At 38.4% G+C, this 22,475-nt stretch overlaps 1 protein-coding gene across 1 annotated transcript in view; it reads right to left on the reverse strand.

The window, feature by feature from the left end:
• The window catches only part of GNAI1 (G protein subunit alpha i1), a 312,759-nt gene that overhangs the window by 156,378 nt on the left and 133,906 nt on the right, over window positions 1-22,475 (reverse strand). The gene's annotated exons all lie outside the window — the stretch shown is intronic.

Raw genomic sequence — 22,475 nt, forward strand, 5'->3', positions numbered from 1 at the left:
TATTTGTAGCTGGTTGGCACCCAATCTCAGCGGACAAATCAACTTGATCCACACCTACCAGATTAAATGACAAATTTTAAAGAGACATAAGGGAATGCTATGTGAATCACAGATGCTTAAGGGAATAATATTGGAACTTATTTCAAAACTCCACTTTGTTATTAGTTGTGGTAATTCAGAAAACTTATTATCTTTGAAACCTACTTTCCTAATTTGTAAAATAAAAAATGATTTTTTGGTGAACATTTAATAAATCAAATCATAGAAAGACCTTAGCCTATTAGGAGAAGCTTAATACTGTAATTATTAATTTCCTTGCCTTATTTATAAAATTATTGTAGACTCCATTACAGTGAATATAGGGGTAGGAAAAAACATCTTGGGTGTGGTTTCTAGCATACTTATACAAAAATACAGCTTGCTGGGAATTCACATCTCTTAAGTCATACTTGATCACATAGAGAACACGAACAAAGCATTTGCAAACACAAAGGAAAGATGTAGCTAAATATTTACTTTCTCCTCATTGGTCCATCCTTCTGTATATGTTTTTCCTTTTGAACCTTGCTCTCAAACAGAAATCAGAGAACATTAAGGGCAGCCAGCTGTTTTCCATCCTAGCAACCACAGTCCCCAGCTCTTATTTGCTATTTGAACCTATTATCCTGCCGCTGTGATGTGCCTCTTTCCCTGGGAGTCTTTCGGGTACCTTTGCCCCGTGTGTTAGGCGGCAGCGAAGCAGAGAAAACAAGGTGGCCTTAATGGTTGACTTAATGGTGTGTTAAGTGTTCATTTCTGCTGAACTGAACACAGGCTTTGGTGTGAGTGTCTAGTTTTATGGGAGTGCTGTCAACCAACTTGCATAGAGTACTAAATTTCGAAGAAATCTGTGTTTTGAGTGGAGTATGAGGAAAAGAGCTCAAGGGTAGAATAAGGTGATCACAGTCGATAAGCCTAGAATGTTTATTTCCCCTGCCTCCAAGCATTTTTTTTTTTAATGTAAGCATGTGTCAGGTATTTTGCCTTGAAATTATTTTCTTCCCCTGAATTAAGAGAGTTAGAAAAAAAGTAAGAGATAGCTAGAAATACTGGATATCTTATTTTGCTTTACTTTGCTTCTCCACAGGAAAAAAAATCCCGTAATTTTAATTATTTACTTTCATTTATTTTAAAACAATAAAAGAAGAAAGCTATATTAATTTAGCATCCATGAAATGCTTTTAAGTATGTGAGGTTCAAAACAAAATTTAAAATGTAAGAGTCTTAGTGGGTGAAGTATATTTCAAACATGTCCACTGTTTATGAGAATAATATTTGTTGAAACATGAATAAGCAAGTCATAATTTTATTAGCCAAGCATCCCTAACTTTGAGAATAGACTGATATATTAGTGAAATGGTAACTTTAGGACTTATTTGTAATATTTGAGCAATGAGGGGAAAAAAAACATGAAAAATATGAGCTTGATGATGATTACTAACAATGACCTTGGTGTAATTACATACTATGATTGATAGAAGATGATGTAAGACAAAAAACAAATTTGCCATATTTTTGCTCATATCCTTACAACAAACCCCTCAATAATTAGATGTCAGTGCTGTCCCGTACAAAGTAAGAACTGTAAATTAAAAAAACATGATTATATGTATATCTGATATATTTTTTTCACTTGAAAAACTCTAATCGTTCATTAAAATCTTGTTATGGATTTTATGCTAATTGTAATAGCATTGAGAGAACTGAAATTTTTATAACATTACCATGAGTTAAAGAAATTTAATCTACTATGAAACATAAGTTTATAGATTATATCTCAAAGATTCTAAAAATATAAAATGGTAAATACTCTTGTTCAGTTATCTGATCAGAGGACTGGTGTTTTATGCAGAGATCTTCATGAATAATCACTCCCTCCTTCCTCAGAGGCAGGTGGGATCCTCCATACTTTCCAGGAAAAGTTTCTGAGGTTTATGAAAGTTCCCAGAAAGAGTCTGGGGTTGTTACACTGGGAGTCCATAATGGGTGGCAGCCTTTATGGGAGTCACAAAGTCTTGAAGTAAGCACACAGCATAAACCACTGGGGGACTTGGGAAAATAAGTGGACAAGAAATCTGAACTATTTGACCATCAAAATCAAAATCTAGGCACGAGTCAGACTATTAAAAGCCATCAAGATGTCTATCACTATAAAGAAATCTCATGAAAGGAATAATAGACTATTGCAAATGGGAATCTCTGAAGCCAAAGCTACAAGATTGATGGGCATGGGCTAAGCGCCACAAAGCTGTTAGAGCACAGGCCACCTAACTTAAAGATTCTCTTGCTAGGATAAGCTGGTCACAGAATGGCTTAGATTGACATGAGGTCATTCACCCACATCAAGAAAATTTCCATGCACCAAGTTATACTGTAAAACACCACAAAATCCCCAACCCAGTAGCACATCCCTCTAGGTATTAATTTAACTCTGAGAGACCCAAGGCTTAGCTAAAGAAATGGGATCCTCATGTTTCAAAGGACTGAGAGCTCTACCTTCTGACACACCTATTTTATGTCTAATAACTGTGGTGACAGAAGCTATCAATGACTGCAAAACTGGCAAAATCCTACAAAGACAACCTGAATTATAAGGGCCATGATGGGAAATGTTCCAATTTAACAAGATCGTTCATTTAAAAAGTGCACTTGAAAGCAGGGGTTCCCAAGTCAACAAAGAGAATGGGATGCCTATTTAATTGGTGTGCAGAAGCCTCCAAAAGGCTTCAACATTCCAAAATGGCTTCACTGAAGGACTCTTCACAAAAGGCTAATAAAAAGTTAAAGACACAAGAGGCACTTAAAACAAAAGACTACACAACTGATGGGACCCTGACTACTCCTCTCTATCCTCTTTTACTTGAGTACTCACGGTCTACTCTCCTCTCGCTGTGTTGCCTTTCCACGCTGCAGAGCCCACAAGACCATAAACCAGAGACTACCAGCTTAGTGGACTTACAACCGCAATAGCTCCAAGGCCAGAAAAAATGAAAATAATGGGGCCTCCCTCATGACACCAACCTAGGGGTCCTTTTATCAAAACCCCAGCCCAGAAATTGGTGTCTCATTTATAATCAATAGTGGAAAAAAGATTGTCCTGGAAGGTTTTGTCAAATTCTTTGACACACTTACACTAAAAATGCTGCCATATTTACTCTCGAAAGAGGGTCTCCCTATGGGCCCTTCCAGTGTTGGTGGGACTCTGAGAAGTCCCTGGTAGTTTTCTACCACTTATTCCCATAAAAAGACAAGGGGAAACTAAAATTAAAATTAACAGAAAACTTTGCCAAATTCTGGTAGATACCAGGGCTACACTCTCTACTTTCAATCCTACTTGCTCAGGAACCTGCAGATGGGATCCTGGGAAAACTGGCTTCTGCCAGCAAAGGGTGAGTTTCTTACAAGAGTCAGCTCTCCTGGATCTCCTCCATCACTGGTGAAGAAAGGAAGTGATCATCTGTATATTGGGACCCACATCACAAATATAACCCTAAGTCAGCCTGCATTTACTGAAAACACCTGTCAAGGAAATATAACACATACCGCTCAGAAGCCTCCAACTCAGCTTTAATAGCTTACCTTACCCTACAAAATAGGACCTGCTAGCCTTAGAAGGAAATTCCCCCCGCCCTACCACGTTTCTGTGTTGCCTCTTCTGACAGTCTACAAAACTCTGCCTTTGCCCACAATCCCTCAGGAAGAGAGCTCTGCTGCGTGTGAAGCACACGACTCTCCTAAGCCGTAGACTGTTCGTCCTTGAATAAAGGACATCAAACTCAGCACTACATCATTTCAGTTTTTTCATTGGACACAAAGTAACATTTCTTTTTGTCCCTTCCCAATCTACACTCTTAGGAATTTGGTTTCTTGTTGTCCCTTCCCAATCTACACTCTTTTATGAATTTGGTTTTGGGGGTGCCCAATGGTTATTGATCCTTCCTCACCCAGGGATAGTTACTGCCTTCTTGTCGCATTTGTGTCCCGAAAACTTGGCTTGGCTTTCTGAATGCCTGGGACACACAGGGGGCTGGTTCTTGCCTATGCGGGCAGCTCAACCGTCAGGTTGGGGGCCCCAAAATGGGGCCAGACGGAAATGTGGCTTGCACTCCATTTGTAGCCAGGGTCCCACCAACAGGCTGCCAGCTCTAAGGGGATTATCTTTCTTTCTTTGGCTATCTTTGGGAGTGGCTCTGGATTTTGGGAGGATCATCACTTTTGCACCCTCTGCGGGGATGCCTCTTGAGTTCATGGGGTCATTCAATACTGCCAGGAGTATTTACTGTTTGTATCAGCTAAAACCTGAGAAGATATTTGAAAGGATTTTAAAAATTAGTATGGTTGAAGTATCCTTGACATACAATGTTACACGAAAGGATTTTTTAAAAGTAGCTCTTTGGTCAGAAGTTAGCTAAATTAGAAACTGATATTCAGAGTCTGATAAGACATTTTTAGGCCTTCCTCCCTAAGCTAAATGAAACTATGTACCCCTAGGGTAAGAAAAACACTCCAAAAAAAACAAATGGCTCAAAACATAGAAATAAGAATCTTCTGATTTTTATCTTAGTTGAAGATCTTCCTGATGTACGGAAGCAAATTGAAGATAATACAGTTGGGTGAATGGGTTGATGTCTTGCAATCACTCAGATTACAGTCCAATTCTTTGAGGTATTAGAAATAGCCATCCTTTACTTTATAGGACCAGAATTGTGGCCTCAGAAACAACTCAAAGACCACTTACTTCCTCTATCCCGGGTTCCCCCTGTTGATTTCAAAAGGCTTGGAGGTGTTCCAGGAGCTTCCAAGCAAAGGTCCTTCTAGGAGGAACTCGCATTCTTTCTCTGTGCCTTTGAAATGTAAATGTTCTGCCTGGTCTTCTCTAGGACCTGAGGGCCATCTCTTTGAAATACAAACTTCAGGGAGGTAATTCTTATCAGAAGAAAAAAAGACAAGGGTTATTTGGAAACTAGGCAAACAAAAAAAGTCTTAAAAGTCTTATTTAAATTGTAAAAGTTCTGGCCATCTGAGCAGGTAACCTTTTTTTCCACCTGCCAGAGACACAATTTGGATCCAACTGTTCTTTTATAAACTAACCACTTTTACCTTATTGTTCCTATCTCAAGGCTAAAATTTTAAAATTAAAGCTATAAGATCTCTTTGTATCTATCTGTATGTTTATGTATATCTATTTATGTACAGTATAAATGTGTAATATTTTTCTACCTCCCGGGGTATTTAAAAAGAGCACTGTTCAGGTTCACATGATCTAAAAAGTCTTTAATAGATAAAAAGGTAGTTAAAATTTGTTGATTCGACTGAACTAGAACGTCTTTTGAGTTATCAGCATTAAGCACAATACTTTTATTCTACCCAGGTTTCCTAAAAGTAAAATAAGCTCTTGTTGTCTCTGTTACACAATTTATCAGCAAGAAAGGTGATTAGCTGTTTAACGTCTCATGAAATTTTCATGAACAGCCTAAACATAATTGTTAAGAAGCAAATTAAATAGATGTGAATTTATAAACTTTTCAACAATAATTATGCTTTATAGCGTGTCTACGTAAAAATAGTTTCCAAAACCTTTTTAGTAGTTTGAAATCTTAACGCTATACTGGATATTCAATGAACATCTAGATCATTTCCGAGTAAGATAAAAATACTGAAACATTAATTACTGAACATTTATCCATTTTTGGTTTCCTTTTACAGAAGAACTAAAGATATTTGGGCCTATAGTAAACAAACTTTGGGCCATATTGAAAAATTTACTGTGAGAAAGAACATACTTGTAGAAATTATGAAATGTGTTTATAAGTTCGCCAGTCTATAATTGCTTACTTCTTAGTTTCCACTAGAAATTAAGGATTTGAAGGGTTAAGAACTCTAATATGTGTATTTACAGCTACTAGAAAATAATGAAGGTGTGAAAAAACAATTGTGTATGAAAAGTAGCTAAGGAAAGTAGACTGCGTTTTTTGGATAAGGAGAGGTATGGTGGACGTGTTTGTTGTTGTTATTGTCGTTTTTGCTTTTGATAAGGGAAAAAAGAAAGTAGTTTTGTCTTAAAGTGAAATGCTTGTTCCAGAGTGCAAAAGAAAAAACACTATAGACAAAATATGAATAGATATAAAAAGCTGTAGGTCTGTGGAAAAGGAATCTTGGGAAATGAATTGTATGTGTGGTTAAGCTGGCTAAGATTGGAATGGATTTAAGTTTTATAAAAATGAGCTTTAATACGCGGCACCTGGCTAGCTCAGTCAGGTAAGCATCTACCTTTGGCTCAGGTCATGACCCCAGGGTCCTGGGATCCAGCCCCACATGGGGCTCCCTGCCCCACAGACAGCCTGCTTCTCCCTCCCCCTCTGCCAGCGGCTACCCCTGCTTGTGCCCTTTCTCTGTCAAATAAATAAATAAAGTCTTTTAAAAAAATGAGCTTTAATATCAAACATACACTGTTCTTTGTTAACAGGGCAAAGACTATTGGACTGCTCTTAACACTAAACTGTGAACAAAGTATTTTCTTCACCTTTTAAGTCATCTGCCTAGACAGCAAAGATTTTGTGTTTTAGCAAAATAATTTCCTGCCCTTCATGCTTGTCTTTATTAGGTCTTTAATAACTTATGAAAGCCCAGTCTTCTCAATATTAAGAGAGCTAAGTTTTTCACATTACGTACACTTCTGTATTTGCCTTTAAAATCTCCCATTGGCACTTTGGTTAAATAATTAAGTATTATTTCATAATTACTTGTGATCCCATTTAGTCAGATGATCAAACCTTTTGATGTCTCGACCACTTTCCCAAATCAAATTCCAAATGGATTCCTTTTGCTGTCAAAATCCCTTAGGTTGCCCAGAGGACCCCTGGAAAGTCTCAAAGGATTTGTCTCTCACCTTATCAAAGAGAGATGTTAAACTAGTTAGACTTGATATGTTAAATTACATAGGAAGCACTGTCCCATAAGAAGTGATGTTTAAACCTTCTTAGGTTATATTTGTATTTGTTATTAATACAAGTGTTCCAGAAATTGTATAACCTTTCTAAAAATCTGATATCTTGGTATGTTATCAGTCATAATTCCAGTTATTGTCCTAAGATGTTCTGTCACAAATAACCAAATTTTCTTATCAATTACATCATAACTAACTCTCATCCCATCTTTAACGACGGTCATTTTAAAGTCTTTTGTCATTTACAGTTATTATTTGACTCTGATGCTTTTGCACAAGGGAGTCTGGGAAAGGACCTACCAAGTACACTTGACCACTGACACTGCTGTGTAATCACAAGGTGTCAAATAAACTTGGGCGCCTATTTCACAACTGAAGAAGGCTCCACTTGATATCTGATTCTGCGCAAATGCTGGAGACCTCAAAATCAAATTGACGGAAGGGAAGTGGTTGACATCAAGAGAGACTGTTTCTTCCCATGATGTCACATCAAGAGAATCAAGAATGTTTCTTTCCATTCCTCCTTCTTTTGCTGACCATCTTTTTCTCCTCCTTTTGTATGCTGTACTTTTCATCTCTATGACGCATTTATTCAGTAACTGGAAGTTTGTACCTGTTACTCCCCTCAATTTCACTCATCGTCCTACCCATTGCCCTGCTGGAAACCAAGTTTGTTTTCTGTATTTAAGAGTGTGTTTTGTGTTTGTTTTTTAGATTCCCCATATAAGTGAAATCATATGGTACTCTTCTTTCTCTGTCTGACTTATGTCACCTAATATTATACTCTCTAGGGCCATGCATGTTGCTGCAAATGGGACAGTCCCGTTCTTTTTTATGGCTGAGTCATATTCTATTGTATATATTTACCAGATCTTTATCCATTCATCTTTCAATGGACACTTGAATTGGGTCTATATTTTGGCTATTGTAAATAATTCTACAATAAACACGGGGGTGCAGATCACTTTTTGAAATAGCGTTTTCATTTGCTTTGGTTAAATACCCAGTAGGGGAATAACTGGATGATACTGTGATTCTGTCTTTAATTTTTTGACCACCCTCCATATTGTTTTCCACAGTGACCGCACTAATTTACATTTCCACCAACAGTACATGAGGGCTGCTTTATGTCCACATCCTTACCAACACTGGTTATTTCTTGTCTTTTTGATTCTAGCCAGTCTGAAATGTGTAAGGTAATATCTCATTGCAGTTTTGATTTGCATTTGCCTGATGGTTAGTGATGTTGACCATCTTTTCCTGTGTCTGTTGGCCATTTACCTGTCTTCTTTGGAAAAATGTCTATTCAGGTCCCCTGCCCATTTTTAAGTCAGATTTGTGTGTGTGTATGTGTGTGTGTGTGTGTGTGTACGCGTGCGTGCAGAGTTGTGTAAGTTCCTTATCTATTTTGGATATCAACCCCTTATCACATATATCATTTACAAATGTCTCCCATTCACTAGGTGGATGGTTTCCTTTGCTATACAAAAGATTTTGATGTTGGTGCAGTCTCAGTAGTCTATTTTTTGCTTTTGCCCTTGCCTAGGAAGACATATCTGGGAAAATGTTGTTACAGCTTATGTCAAAGAAATTACTGCCTATGTTTTCTTTTAGGAGTTTTACAGTTTCAGGTCTCACATTTAGGTCTTTAATCCATTTTGAGTTCACTTCTGTGTATGGTGTAAGAAAGTGGTTCAGTTTTTCCAACATCATTTGCTGAAGAGACTTTTTCCCATTGCAGAGTCTTGATTCCTTTGTCATAAATCGACTGTATAAGTGTGGGCTTATATCTGGGCTCTCTATCCTGTTCTATTGATCTATGTGTCTATTTTTGTGCTAGTACCATACTGTTTTGATTACTACAGCTTTGTAGGTTATTTTGAAATCTGAGCTTGTGATATCTTGAAACTTTTTTCTTCTTTCTCAAGATTCTTTGGCTATTTGGGATCTTTTATGGTTCCATACAAATTTTAGTTTTATTTGTTCTAGTTCTGTGAAAAATGCTATTGGTATTTTGGTAGGGACTCATTAAATTTGCAGATTGCTTTTGGGTGGTATGAATATTTTTATAGTATTCTTCCAACCCATGAGAATGGAATATCTTTCCATTTGTTTGTGTCATCTTCCACTTCTTTCCTAAATGTTTTAAGGTTTTCAGAGTACAAGTCTTTCACTTCCTTGGTTAAGTTTATTCTTAGGTGTTTCATTTTCTTAAATCTTTTACCATGAGGAGCTTAAGGACTCTTTTGTACATCTTTTTCCTTGCCCTGGCTTGAAAAGATAATGCCATGTGCACATATCTCAGACCACTGCAAAAGGGGGTAATCCAACCTACAACTGACTTAGGTTTGTTATGATGCTGGTGGATCCTGTAGTTCTTTCTACCCATCATAAACTTCTTCCTGTATTTCCAATGTTTCAGTTCCTCTGGAACAAGCTTGCTGGATAAACACTTCTGGGGAAGCGGAGACACAGCTACACAAAATACATAAAGAGGGGAATTGGCTTAAATACCTCCAACTCCTTCAGTATAATTTCTTTCTTTTTTTTTTTTTTTTAAGATTTTACTTATTGATTTGACAGAGAGAGAGAGAGAGAGAGAGATCACAAGCACAAGCAGGGGGAGGGGCAGGCAGAAGGAGAGGGAGAAACAGGCTCCCCACTGAGCAAGGGATCATGACCTGAGCCTAAGGCAGAGGCTTAACAGACTCAGCCACCCAGGTGCCCCAGGATAATTTCTTATTGATTCTAGCTGGTTTGGGTAATGGGGACTCTGGCTCAAGAGTGCTCTCCAAACCATTGGCATTATTTTATTGTTGTTAATTATTATTTCCCTGATACACTGAGTTCTTTCAAAGGTTTTAAATGCATGTGGCAGCCATTGACCAGCTGACAGATGTCTCTCCTGACTAGAATAAAAGAGAACAGAAGAATGTAAGCAGCTCCAAGAATAGGAACCTGACATAATCTTTTTGAATAATACACTGAGACCCAAAGAAGCAATGGTAACAGAGTCACACTAAGACTGATATTTTTGATCAAATTTCTTGAATAATCAAGAGGATGATCCAAAGAGGGAACTGTTCAAGTAACTTTCTAGGCCCAAGATGGAATCACTCCTGCCTGGGGTGCCACACCAGCAAACCAAAGTTCAGATGACTTTGTTATTCCCATAAACACTTCGCTTGATCAGAAAGATGGTAAATTCAGCAGCCAATCTCCAAATACCAAGTCAACTCTGTACCTTTTCTTTTCTTTTTTTTTTTTTAAGATTTTATTTATTTATTTGACAGAGAGACAGCCAGTAAGAGAGGGAACACAAGTGGGGGGAGTGGGAGAGGAAGAAGCAGGCTCCCAGCAGAGCAGGGAGCCTGATGGGGGCTCGATCCCAGGACCCTGGGATCACACCCTGGGCCAAAGGCAGATGCTTCACCACTGAGCCATCCAGGTGCCCCAAACTCTGTACCTTTTCATCCCAAACAAGGTTTCCTGATTGGCTCCAGCCAAGCAGATGTTTTCTGTTTGTTTTTCCTTGTTTATTCTTTATCCTAAAAAAGTTTCTTGCCTCCCACCCCATTTTGCAGTTCTTGGAAAGGAGACTGTCCACTCTGTGAAGTGTTAAGGTCTTCTGTCTCACATAAATTGTCTTCTTCAATCCTTTTTAACAAAGGTAACTAATTTATAGAAGACTGAAACTAAAATATGTATAACAAGTCATTATAAACCTGTCTCACAACTCCTCATTTTGTGCAGCACTGCCTAGGACCACTCTCCATATTTGTGTGATGTTGGCAAAGGCTGTAGTTGAGTCAGTGAATATTTTAATTGAGGTAACCACATGCAGGCATTCCATATTAGCACACAATCTGTCAAAATTTGCACTTGCTGACCAAACAAATATTTTCCACAAGACTTTACCAAACAATTTCAATTAGTCTTTACCCCAGAATTCATTGGTTTTGGAATAGTTATTCTGATATCATTATTCTTGATGAAGTAGCTGATTACACATGACTTGGGATGTGTTCCAGTCTCTTCAGAGCATTTCAATTATTAATAGCATCATGAAGCTCTTCACCACACAGGCATGATTTCTGTCCTAATGAAAATTAAACGAGAATCCTTTGTGGTACTATGCAATTGCCTTATTGTCGAAGAATGTCGAGGAATGACGCCTTCATGATTTGCAAGCACGAAAGTATACAAACTCCAAATCATAACTTTTATTTTAATCCCTTGACTGAATTTAAGGAAAAGCCCATGAGGCATCCGACATATAAGCATGACACATTTTAACGTTTATGTGGAAAAATTATAAATATGCCCTGACATTTAATAGAACAATATGTGAATTATGTACCATTTAAAATGTTTGTAATCATTACGGGACTATCTCCTGGGATGTCAAATCCTAGAGCTTAATTGTCAGGGAATTAGGGTTAAATTATTGTAGGAGGGAAGCTAAAGGTTTTCCCTGTAGCCTGGGAAACAAGCTGAACTCTGGGAGTCTGTGCACATCATATGTACCCATGCATGTGCGCCTCCATTGTTTGTGAGCAGGGACCATGTTTGAATGGCAAAAATCAAATAGTAGAATGGTCCTGCTGCCCCAAACAGTAAAATGTGGGTGTTTGCCTGGCCCCCTCTTCATGGAGACAGCACAACAACTCTCAAGATTTGGAGACTACACTGTTTTCTTACCAATAATTTTCTGAGGGTAATTTTTCCAGCACTGTTGACACAACAGAGCTACTAAAAATGGCGAGCCCAAATAACCAATACATTTTGTTTTCACTTTTGATCTAACTTCTGTTGCCAAGTCAGGAAAATGTCAACGTTTTTTCTTTTCCTTCATTGTGAATAATTTGGGTTTTAAGAAATCTCAATCATCCTGAATAAGGTGAATTCACCGTATAACAATAACAACCCAAAAAGATTACCTTAGAATTCACCTGACCTCACGTGTCTGGTAGATAGTTCGGCTTAAAATGTAACATGGTTTGTGCCGCCACGAAAAAATCTCTGGATAAAAAATGAAAAGTCCTTGAAATTTTTCTAAATCAAGGATAATTTATTACTATTCAGAAGTAGTATTTTATTATTGTTAGAGTATCTAGCGAATCATTATTTAAATGTTGCTCTTGTGTTTACCTGAAATTTTCTTTGTTCAGTATTCCCTTTCTTAACGCTCTTTTAGTCATTATCAAAACACACGTCTATTAATAAAGCATACTGCATTCACAATGGAAGAGTTTTTTCCTGGTTGTCTATTAGCAAGTACAGTGCAATTTTTAGCATTGGGTTTTCTAGGAGATTAGCAATAAGTTAACCTTAATGGTTTTCAAAATTGTAACAGCAATGCTGTGATATGCATTTGCAGCTACTAATTTTTAAATTACTCACTGTGGCCACTAGATGGCAGTATAAGTCTTTGGACTCAATATGAAATATAACCTGAATACTTTTTAAATTCTATGTTTCATAATAGCATTCACTAAATCTCGCCAAAAGGGAAAATCTGAGGCAAAAAGCCAATGTTACAGTGGAAAGTAGTTCTGAGTTGTGTTCCACCTTGGTTTGGTATTTTCCTTTGTGAAATTAAATAATTACCTAGTACATTTTAACTATGGTTAATAACTCTAATTTATTTCATTTAACCTGTTTATAAAATGGAAAAATAGAATGTATTTATTACTGAGTAGGATGTTCAACAATGATGTCAGAGACTAAGTTGAGATTCTTTAATATACACTGTACTTTCAATGTTGTCATTAAATCACATCAATGAAAAGACATTGCTCGTCTTAAAAATGTGTGAGTATGCTTGTTGTAAATTTCTAACTTATGCACATATGGAAATAAAATACAGAGGTTTAGACTATTGATCCAATGACAGCTGAAACTCCCAAATCCCATAAAAATGATAAAAGAAACAAAAACGAGCAGCATCCACCTCACTGTTGGAAAACGTAAGAGGATCTCATATGTGTGCTATAGAAGCAGTGGGTTTTTCAGAGACAGAGTAGATGGAACTCAATGGAAATGTTTTTAAAAAAGAAAGCATATCTGTGCTCTGAGAAATCCAAGATCAGCAAACACCAGAGGCACCAGAGAAGCGAATAGATCATTTTCCCCAACAATCACGGAGAAAGCTTAGTTTGGCAGCATGAATGGCAAGTGTGACAAATAAGGGAATTTAGAGACCATGGAACCGTGTTGGTACACAGCTTTGCGCGATGAGAGCAGGTGGCTGTGATGTTTACTTACAGATTAAAGCTGGCCAAATTTTCTCTACGGTAAATAAATGAAGCACCTTACAAGATCCTGCTTTGAGTATCAGGGCTTGAAAGAGACTCTGGTTATATTTAAAGTATTTCAAGACCACGACAAGTATTGATGAAATTAAGTTATTTCTGTAACAGGAAGGAAAAGCCCCCGAGTTTAACACAGAGAATTTATTTTGTAGCTGGAAGAACAGTGTTCCCTGTCAAGGAACACTATAGTTCCCACTTTTCTGAGTGACAGTGCTAAAGGTATTTAGGTTTCCTTAAAAGGCCAATATGATTAAGCAAAGGGAGTAAGTCCTTTATAGAATATTCTTCATTAGAATTGCTGTTTCAAAATGGCTTTATTTCTTGAACTGCATGATTAAATTTTTCCTTAAAAAAATTTTAAGACCTTGAGGTAACAGTTTAATAGTGCATCCCTATCATGTTTAACATAAGAAAGAATTTTTGCTCCATTGCTTTGTGAAAAAATTTAAGTACTCCAGGAGAGTACCAAAATCTTCCTATTAGCTAAAGTTTCTGAAAGCTTACTATGTATCAGGCACTATCCTAAAAAGTTCTTCAGATCCATTTAAAAAGTTGTTAAAAAAAAAAACAAAACAGCAAAAAGTCCCGATGGTATCGGTCATATACTATCACCTCAACAGGCCTCAGTAAAATGCCTGTAAAACTCAGTAAATTCTTAGTGAGTTATAATCCATATACGTGAGTTTCCCAATCCATGCCCACACTACTTGTGGTAGACACAATAAACCCCCCACTAAAGACCTCTATGTCATAGTCCCCAGAACCTGTGGATTGGTTACAGTACATGGCAAAGAGGAATTAGGGTTGCAGGTGGAATTAAGGTTGTTAACCAGCTGACTTTAAAATAGGGAGATTATCCTGGATTATCCAGTTGCGACTAATGTAATCACAAAGGTTCTTAATAGGAGAAGCGGGAGGCAGAGGAGAGCAAGAGAGAAGGCAGCATGAGAAGGACTCAGTCTAGTACTGCTGGCTTTGAAGGCAGAAGAAGGGGCCACAAACCACAGAATGTAGGTGGCCTCTAGAAGCTGCAGAAGGCATCAAAACCAATTCTCCCCAGACCCTTTAGAAGGAGCACAGTCTTGCTTTTAGTCACTGAGACCCATTTTGGTCTTACCTGCAGCTCTGCAAGGTAATAAATCTGTGTTCTTTCAGGCTATTAAGTTTGCGGCACTTTGTCACAGCAGCAATAAAAAAAACAAAACAAAAACAAAACCAACCAAAAACCCCTTAATACACTTTTATACTACCATTTTTCTCTCTCTCACCAAAGAGCAAATTATCAAGTCTCTTAACACACTTCAGAGATGATTTCCATCATACTTAGTTTGAGAAGGTCTTCTATCCAGCCTTTACCTCCCTAAAGTCCTGACGCTTCCCTGAAGCTTCCAACTGAGTCAGGGCTTCCTGAAGTAGCCCAGTGAATAACAAATATCTCTATGAAATCTCAGAATCCTGCTCTCTAGGCATTGCTCGTTGGTAAAAACTCTTGACTCTTCATTGAGCTCAAATTTGATTTTATGAGTATATTAGCATCCACCATTCTAAAAGTCTGCCCACAATAGTGTGATCGCAAAGTACAAAGCGCCATTTGTCTGAGCTGCTGGACTCTCTTGGGTCAACAGCCAAGAGCAGCCCCTCAGCACCACTGCACCCCGTCCCCCCCCCCCCCCATCAAAATTACCTGTACCTAAATCATTCGGCCAAACTGTTGCCTGTTTTTATTTGAGCACCAAGTTTGGCTAAATATTGTATTATTCCCTTTTAGAAAAGAAATTGCAAAACAAGTGACAATATGGAAGAAACATGGGCGCCTGGGTGGCTCAGTCGGCGAAGCATCTGCCTTCAGCTCAGATCATGATCCCAGGGTCCTGGGATTGAGTCCCGCATGGGGCTCCCTGCTCAGCAAGGAGCCTGCTTCTCCCTCTACCCTCCCCCTCTGATTGTGATCTCTCTCTCACTCTCTAAATAAATAAAATCTGTAAAAAATATATAGAAGAAACATTAGAGAGGGAATCTGGTCCAGATTCAGTCTAAGTGGTCTGTCACCCCTCGTGGTTACTTAATCTTTTTAAGTTACAGTCTCCTTAAGGGAAAGTTAGTACACCTGGACAAGAGCACTAGTTCTAAAACTTCTAGCCACAAAGCTGCTTCTTCAGAAATCACAGGCAGCTGAAACTGAGAAAGGTTAGCACCCTCTGGCTGAAGGAAGGAAGGAATGGCCCGAAGTCCACTCCCTCTGCTTTCCCTCCTGCCAGTCGCCTGGGGTGGGGGGTGGGGGTGCCCTGGGGAAGTGGGGAACACCACTTGAGAAGTCACTGCATGATCGACTCTCTCCAAAGTCTTCCATGGAAAGATGTTCATGATGGACACGTGGTGAAAGGGAAGGATATATAAGTTCCACTCTATTATATTGCCATTTAAAGAATTTTGTTCTTTAAATATTGGTTAAATGAAACAATGTAGTACAAATATTTAGAAGGTACTTCTTTCAAAGCAAGTAGAATATCCTCTAGAAGAAATGGAATTTCAAATATACCTTCAGAATTGAAAACTAAACAGAAAATACAGAAATGGGATATGACGCTTATGAAGTCCAGCACACAGGTGATTAACTTTAAAAACAAAACTCTGTTCCTTTCGGCACCTTTATGTTCCTGCTGGGAGCAGATGCTCTTACTCATTACCTTAACTCTCCGGTCCACCTCCCCTAAGTTTTTCTGCTCCACATGGGTAGGACTTCTTAGTATGGATTCTGACCCCACATTTGAGAAACTGTGAACTCACAGACTTGTGCAAAGTTACCTTCCCTTTAAATGGTCCAGAGTTTAACATAGAGAACAAATGCTTCCTCATTTATTTGTACTATACACATCATTTTCTGTGTATTTCCTCTTATTGCAATAAGAAGAACTCAAGAGTAAGAGGACTCTTGGATAACTCTAAAGAAGGATGCTTTAGAAGAGCTTAGAACCACAAACTGGGTAGTTTTAAAAACATCATTTTGAATAAGTGAATATATCTATATCTACATATTTTAGCTTATCATAATCCCAAGGTCTGTAAATTTATTATGGAATTCTAGACTTGAATGCATACATATACACATCTGTACACACACATATGGCTTAGTTCTTTGATAGAGGTAATATATAATACTATCTAAAATTGGTATGTGACTGTTTCAACAGCTCTATCCATGAGAAAGTTAAGAATTACGCTCTCTAGGGGCACCTGGGTGGCTCAGTCGTTAAGCGTCTGCCTTTGGCTCAGGGCGTGATCCCAGGGTCCTGGGATCGAGCCCCACATCGGGCTCCCTGCTCTGCTGGGAGCCTGCTTCTTCCTCTCCCACTCCCCCTGCTTGTGTTCCCTCTCTCACCGGCTGTCTGTCAAGTAAATAAAATCTTAAAAAAAAAAAAAAGAATTATGCTCTCTAGGCCCTGCTCACTGTTGAGAACTCCATTCTTCCATATGTGGGGCTAAACTATGACCTTATGAGTATATTAAAGACTCAACGGCATCCACAGAATACGTGCATATGTTTGGAGTATAATGTCCACTGCATGCTAAGTTCTGCTGCGAGTGACTTTTACTCATGTTGGACAATAAACCTGAGGAGATTAAATAGCTGCTTCGATACTGCGACCTAACTGGATTTTCAAGAGAGTACTTTCAGGAAATATTGGGGAGAACATGGAAGAATATATCAAGACCGAGGGGACCATAATAAAAGGACATGTTTACACCAGCCCAAATCTTTCCAATCTTAAAATAAAAATTCTTCAATCTGTGATGATGCCCAGTCTATGATGATAACCAAATTGGAGTGGGGATAAAATGCTTTAAAGGTTGAATTCCCCCTTTTCTCAGCCAAAAATACTGTAAGCAAGACCCTTGAGCCTTCAGAAATTGTCTAAACCGCAAGAAGGATCGTCATCTTTTTTTTTTTTAAATTTAGAAATCGAGAGTGTGCATGAACTTGTGTGAGCAGTGAGTGGGCAGAGGGAGAGAATCTTAAGCAGGTTCTGTGCCCAGTGTGGAGCCTGATGCGGGGCTTGATCTCCTGACCCTGAGATCATGACCTGAACTGAAACCAAGAGTTGGACACTTAACTGACTGAGCTACACAGGCACCCTCACAACAAGGATCTTCTTGATATCTTGGGCAAACACCGAAAAAGATGGGTCATCTTTTAAGGCATTTAATATGTATTTGAGTATTAAGTAACTCCTGTAAAAAAGCTACATACCATGCACTCTTTATTTTGAATGGTTTGCATTATAGTAGAGATTTTAAAACAAGTATCATTAAAATAATTTAGTAAGTAGCTGTATATATATTTGCCTATGTATAAAAAGTTACATCAACAATGGGAGTGAGCCAAACTTATCCTGGAGGAACTGGCAAATTACTGCCTAGTGGTTTAGTTCCATGGATAGCACCTAAAGAGACTGCTGAAGATTGATTATGTTCGGATTCCTATATATTTCCTATTAGAATAAAAGAATGATGATTTCTGAAAAGAAATTATACCTTTATGTGATTATTTTGTTGAAGCTCAATGGGAAAGAAAACTGAAGTGCCTTACACCTGGAGTCATGGGTCTGTTTTGTATGAACCTCTAGCCAGTAGCTGCAATTGCAACTATTTTTTCTTGTGTACCACACATTGTCAAAATCATCCTGCTGTGAGAACAATGAAAAGACATAAATGGGGAGAGATTTTGCCATTGGTATTGTGCTTCCTGTTCATACATCTGCATTTTAAATGCCTGCCAGTGCCTTTGAGTAAAAATATAACTAAAGCAAGATAAACAGGTCAGAAAACTGACCTACTTTCTTCATCTCTCTGTTTAACAGTGTATGGCAAGGCTTAAGAAAGTGAATCTCGGTAGTTTTAAAAACTTGACAATTGTAGGAACGGGCAAAGAAGATGTACTGTAAGCTTAGCCACCCCTAGAAAACAAGCAAGCAAACAAACAGCTATTTACATAAGATGCTGGGGAAGATTCTGAATGGTGAAAATTTGTAAATAACTTTCTCAGAAAATAATTTATTCAGTTATGTTTACTTAAATGGAGAATGATTTTCATAGAAAAACTAATTACTGGTTGTTTGTTTTTCTTAATTATAGTATGTAGAACCAAATTTTATTCATTTAACAAAATTTCTTGAAAGACAAATACAGGACCCTGATTCCATAGTAACCGGTCACATAATCTTTGTCCGCAAGGATTTTTTGACAGAGTTCCCACACACACAGTTGCAGTCCATAAGTGCTGAGATATATGACTAACGGAACCCTGCAAACACTAGGAAACCATCACAATGTTAATATTTGAGTTCAGGTTTGAAGGACCTGAACCGGCAATTTTCAAGCATTTACACTGAGAGAACAGAACATTCAAAGTGGTGAGCGATAGGTTCAGTGCCACAGTGATGCAGAGCACAGGGCTACGCAGGATGATGTGAGAAGAAGCTGGATAGGTGTGGGTAGGAAAGATGATCAAATTTTGCATTAACGTAACATCAGCTGTTACAATATACTATATAATATAGATACACACATACATATGTATACACATATATACACTCTAAGTCATTCACCTGTGGGCTTGAGCCTCTGGGGTCCTATTTGAGGGAAGCTCCCTCAGTTTTAACACAGAGCTTCTGGGCATCAACACATACCTGGAAGCCTGGCCTAGAAATGGTCTCTTACTTCTGCCCACGTTTTCTTGGCCAGAACTCAGTGACCTGACCATGTCTTATTGCAAGGGAGGCTTGGCAATGTAGTCTGGCTTCCCAGGATGAATGGAAAAATGATAAATAGCTGGATTGCCTTTGCCACAGGCCTGACGGGCTCTGCTAGTGGAGACTGCCGTTTTTCTCCTGTTGGGGAGTCTCACAGTCAGACGTGCTACTAACGAAGATCACTTGAATAGAGTACGAAGGATATACTAGAATAGGATAAGACTAGTAAGGGGGAATCTAGTTCATAGAAGCTGGTGATTAGAACAGAAAGAGAGTGGCAGCATCAGAGGAAAATAGAGGTAAAATACAGAAAATATTCCTGAGATACATTCAGCCGGATTCAGTGGACTACATACTGTACGGAGGTACAGAGAAGGGTAGAAAATGACTGAACATTTTACTGAAAGAATGTATTGATGGTGATGCTGTTAAGACAAGAGGCATGTCAGGTGAAGCAGAAGCATATATGAAAAAGGGGAGCACGCTTTTAGAAATGGTACGTTGTTAGTATTTGCAGGACATCTGAGTGGAAACGTCCAGTGGGAGACTGAAGCTACAGATCTGAATCGTAGGGAAATACATGAGGTGTGCTTCTTGGGGGAATGGCAATCAACCAAGAGTCTATAGCTAGGAGGCCAGAAGCAAACACCCAAGGAGAGGTCTTGGAGCAGAAGAAGATGAATTCTGCAGCTCCTGGTTCTCCTACCCCCGGAAAATTAAGAATAGGACTTCCCTTGCTGGCAATAATATCATCTTTCTCATTCAGTTGCTATAGGGATGAAATCAATCACATGATACATTTAAAGGACTAGTCTCCTGTCTGACAAATGGGGAGAATGTAGTCAATGGGAGCTTTAACTCTAACATGAATAAGAATGATAATCACCATTTGACCCTGCGTGCCTCTGACCAGTGTGTGGGGAGGGCTCTACTTCCCCTCATATCTACCTCTGCTTTTATGGATTCTGCTCCATTCCACAAGCAATGCTTTTCCTTATGTGCTACATAAATGTTCTGCTTGAATTTCTCTGACGCTAAAGGAAGCTGCCCCGTGCACTGATTGCAAATTCTACACAATTAGTCTTCACAGTGCTATACCTACTGTCTGGGATTATAACGGCCTCTCAGAATTCTAATAATATTCTTTATCAAGTGATCGCTTTGTCCACAGTTGCCACATTAAGAAACACAATTAAAATTAAAGTCAAAATCAAAGCCAAAAATCTAGGGCAAATGTGGCAATACTTTTTATGGTGGGAGGAACAAGATGTCTAACAGAGCTTTCATGCTGATGTATAATGCACCTTTACCTCACGTTTGATTCCTGTGGGCGTTCAGTTAATATGGAAACAACAAACATCATTTTATCTCCTTCCTTGAATTTTGCTATTAGAATGACAACTATCAATACATTTATTGTTCTACTAGGCTCTTCTCAGTTAATATATATGTTTTATCATAGGAGATAACACACAAAAAGGAACTAAGTTAATTTTAACATGCTATTCAAATTTAAGTTATTATTTTATCACTTAAATGAATCACAGCTAGATTCGTTTAAGACAGTGCCGGTGGGGCGCCTGGGTGGCACAGCGGTTAAGCGTCTGCCTTCCGCTCAGGGCGTGATCCCGGAGTTCTGGGATCGAGCCCCACATCAGGCTCCTCCGCTATGAGCCTGCTTCTTCCTCTCCCACTCCCCCTGCTTGTGTTCCCTCTCTTGCTGGCTGTCTCTGTCTCTGTCAAATAAATAAATAAATAAAATCTAAAAAAAAAAAAAAAAAGAGTGCCGGTGATTTTGTCAATCTATTCAGAAGACTGCTGGGTGTAAGGGATATGCCCTCAGGAACTTGACAGCAGGGAAATGGAAGGGCTTCTCACAGCAGGGAAATGGAAGGGCTTCTCACTCTAACATTATGTAAGGAGCCTGATCTGAAAGTCAGGAAACTAACTTGGAAGCACAGTGTGACCCTGCGAGCACAGCTAGTAAAGAAGCAAGTTCAAGAAAGACTGGCTCATTCAAAACAGAAGAGGGTGGGCAGAGTGCTAGTCAGGCTCTTTTCTTCAGGAGACCAGGGACCCTGACAGAGATGGACCCTCTCTGAGGGACAGATATCACAAATAGTGGGGCTCACGACCTCTGGTATAGCTTGGTGCCATTACATATACAAATCACACAAGTTCTGATCAGATGATCGTCAAGGAATCTTTTGATTTTAATTTGGCCTCTCATGGTTTTTCTGACTCGGAAGGGAACATTCTGGTCAGAGATACCTATCTTCATCTCTCATCCCCGTGGCAGATGTATTTCTCAATATAAGTTAATAAATTAGGCCAATTTAGTGATAGTTTGTTTCATGGGAGTGAGTTTGTATGAATCTCTTACAGTCATCTGTGATGACAAAAATCAAATTTCTGAGGCTGAAAAATGGAAGACCAAACCAAAGAACAAGGGATATCTGGATCCTAGGAGGTCTCCTGGAAGAATGTCAACAATGAGATATTCCCCTTTAGACATCCTTATGACCAATATTATTTAAATATGGAGGTTGACAGACCAACTTCAGTATAGGAATACCGACAATTTGCAAGCACAGTTTTTATTTCAGCGTGATAATAGCTGACACTTATGGAGTCTGAGGAAAATTAAACTGTTCAGCTTAAACAATGAGTATAAGTTGCAGGTTTTAATGGGCCTGAACGCTTATAAAAGCTCAAGGATTTATCACTTTACCAGCCAGAACACTGTGCCCAATCCTCAGTTCTCAACTGATTACCATCTCATTCACACTAAAAAAATAATTGAAACTACAGCACTTAAAACCTTATTTTAACTAGAGTGAAAATACATACATTTTAACTTCTCTTAACTACTGTCTTGTCTATCACCCATTTAAAAAATGGTATAACAGTCTGGTAAAGACTCAGGATACTCCATAGAGCTGTTTTGATTGCTCATCGTTTTGTACCCTAACAAAACGCACTATATATAATTAGAAAAAATTACTTGAAGTCCACTAATTTTATTTTTTGAAATGTATTACTGAAGTATAGTTGACATGAATTTTCAATAAAAATGTGGTAGGAGTAAAATGAAATTATTCTGATCATGTACAAAGATGGAAAAATAATCATTATGGGTTTGGTCTCTTAGTCCCCGAATACTAATTATTTTTAGGAATATCGTGCATACCTCTAGTCATTGCTACTCCACAGTCCATTTTAGGCAGCAAACACCACTCAAATATTCTAGCAAGCACACGCCATTATATTTTTAATTTGTAGTTTTCAGCAATTACCAGAATGGGAAAGCCAAGCCTTTGCGGTACTTTTTTGCAGGTGGTGAGTATTAATGTTTCATGCTTATCTTTGAATGGCCACTAGACTATGCACATAGAAATGCAAAAATGGGGTGTATCTTTTAGAATC

The sequence above is a fragment of the Ursus americanus genome, chromosome 3 (assembly GCF_024610735.1).
Source record: "Ursus americanus isolate L20-20 chromosome 3, mUrsAme1.1.p, whole genome shotgun sequence".
NCBI lineage: Eukaryota > Metazoa > Chordata > Mammalia > Carnivora > Ursidae > Ursus > Ursus americanus.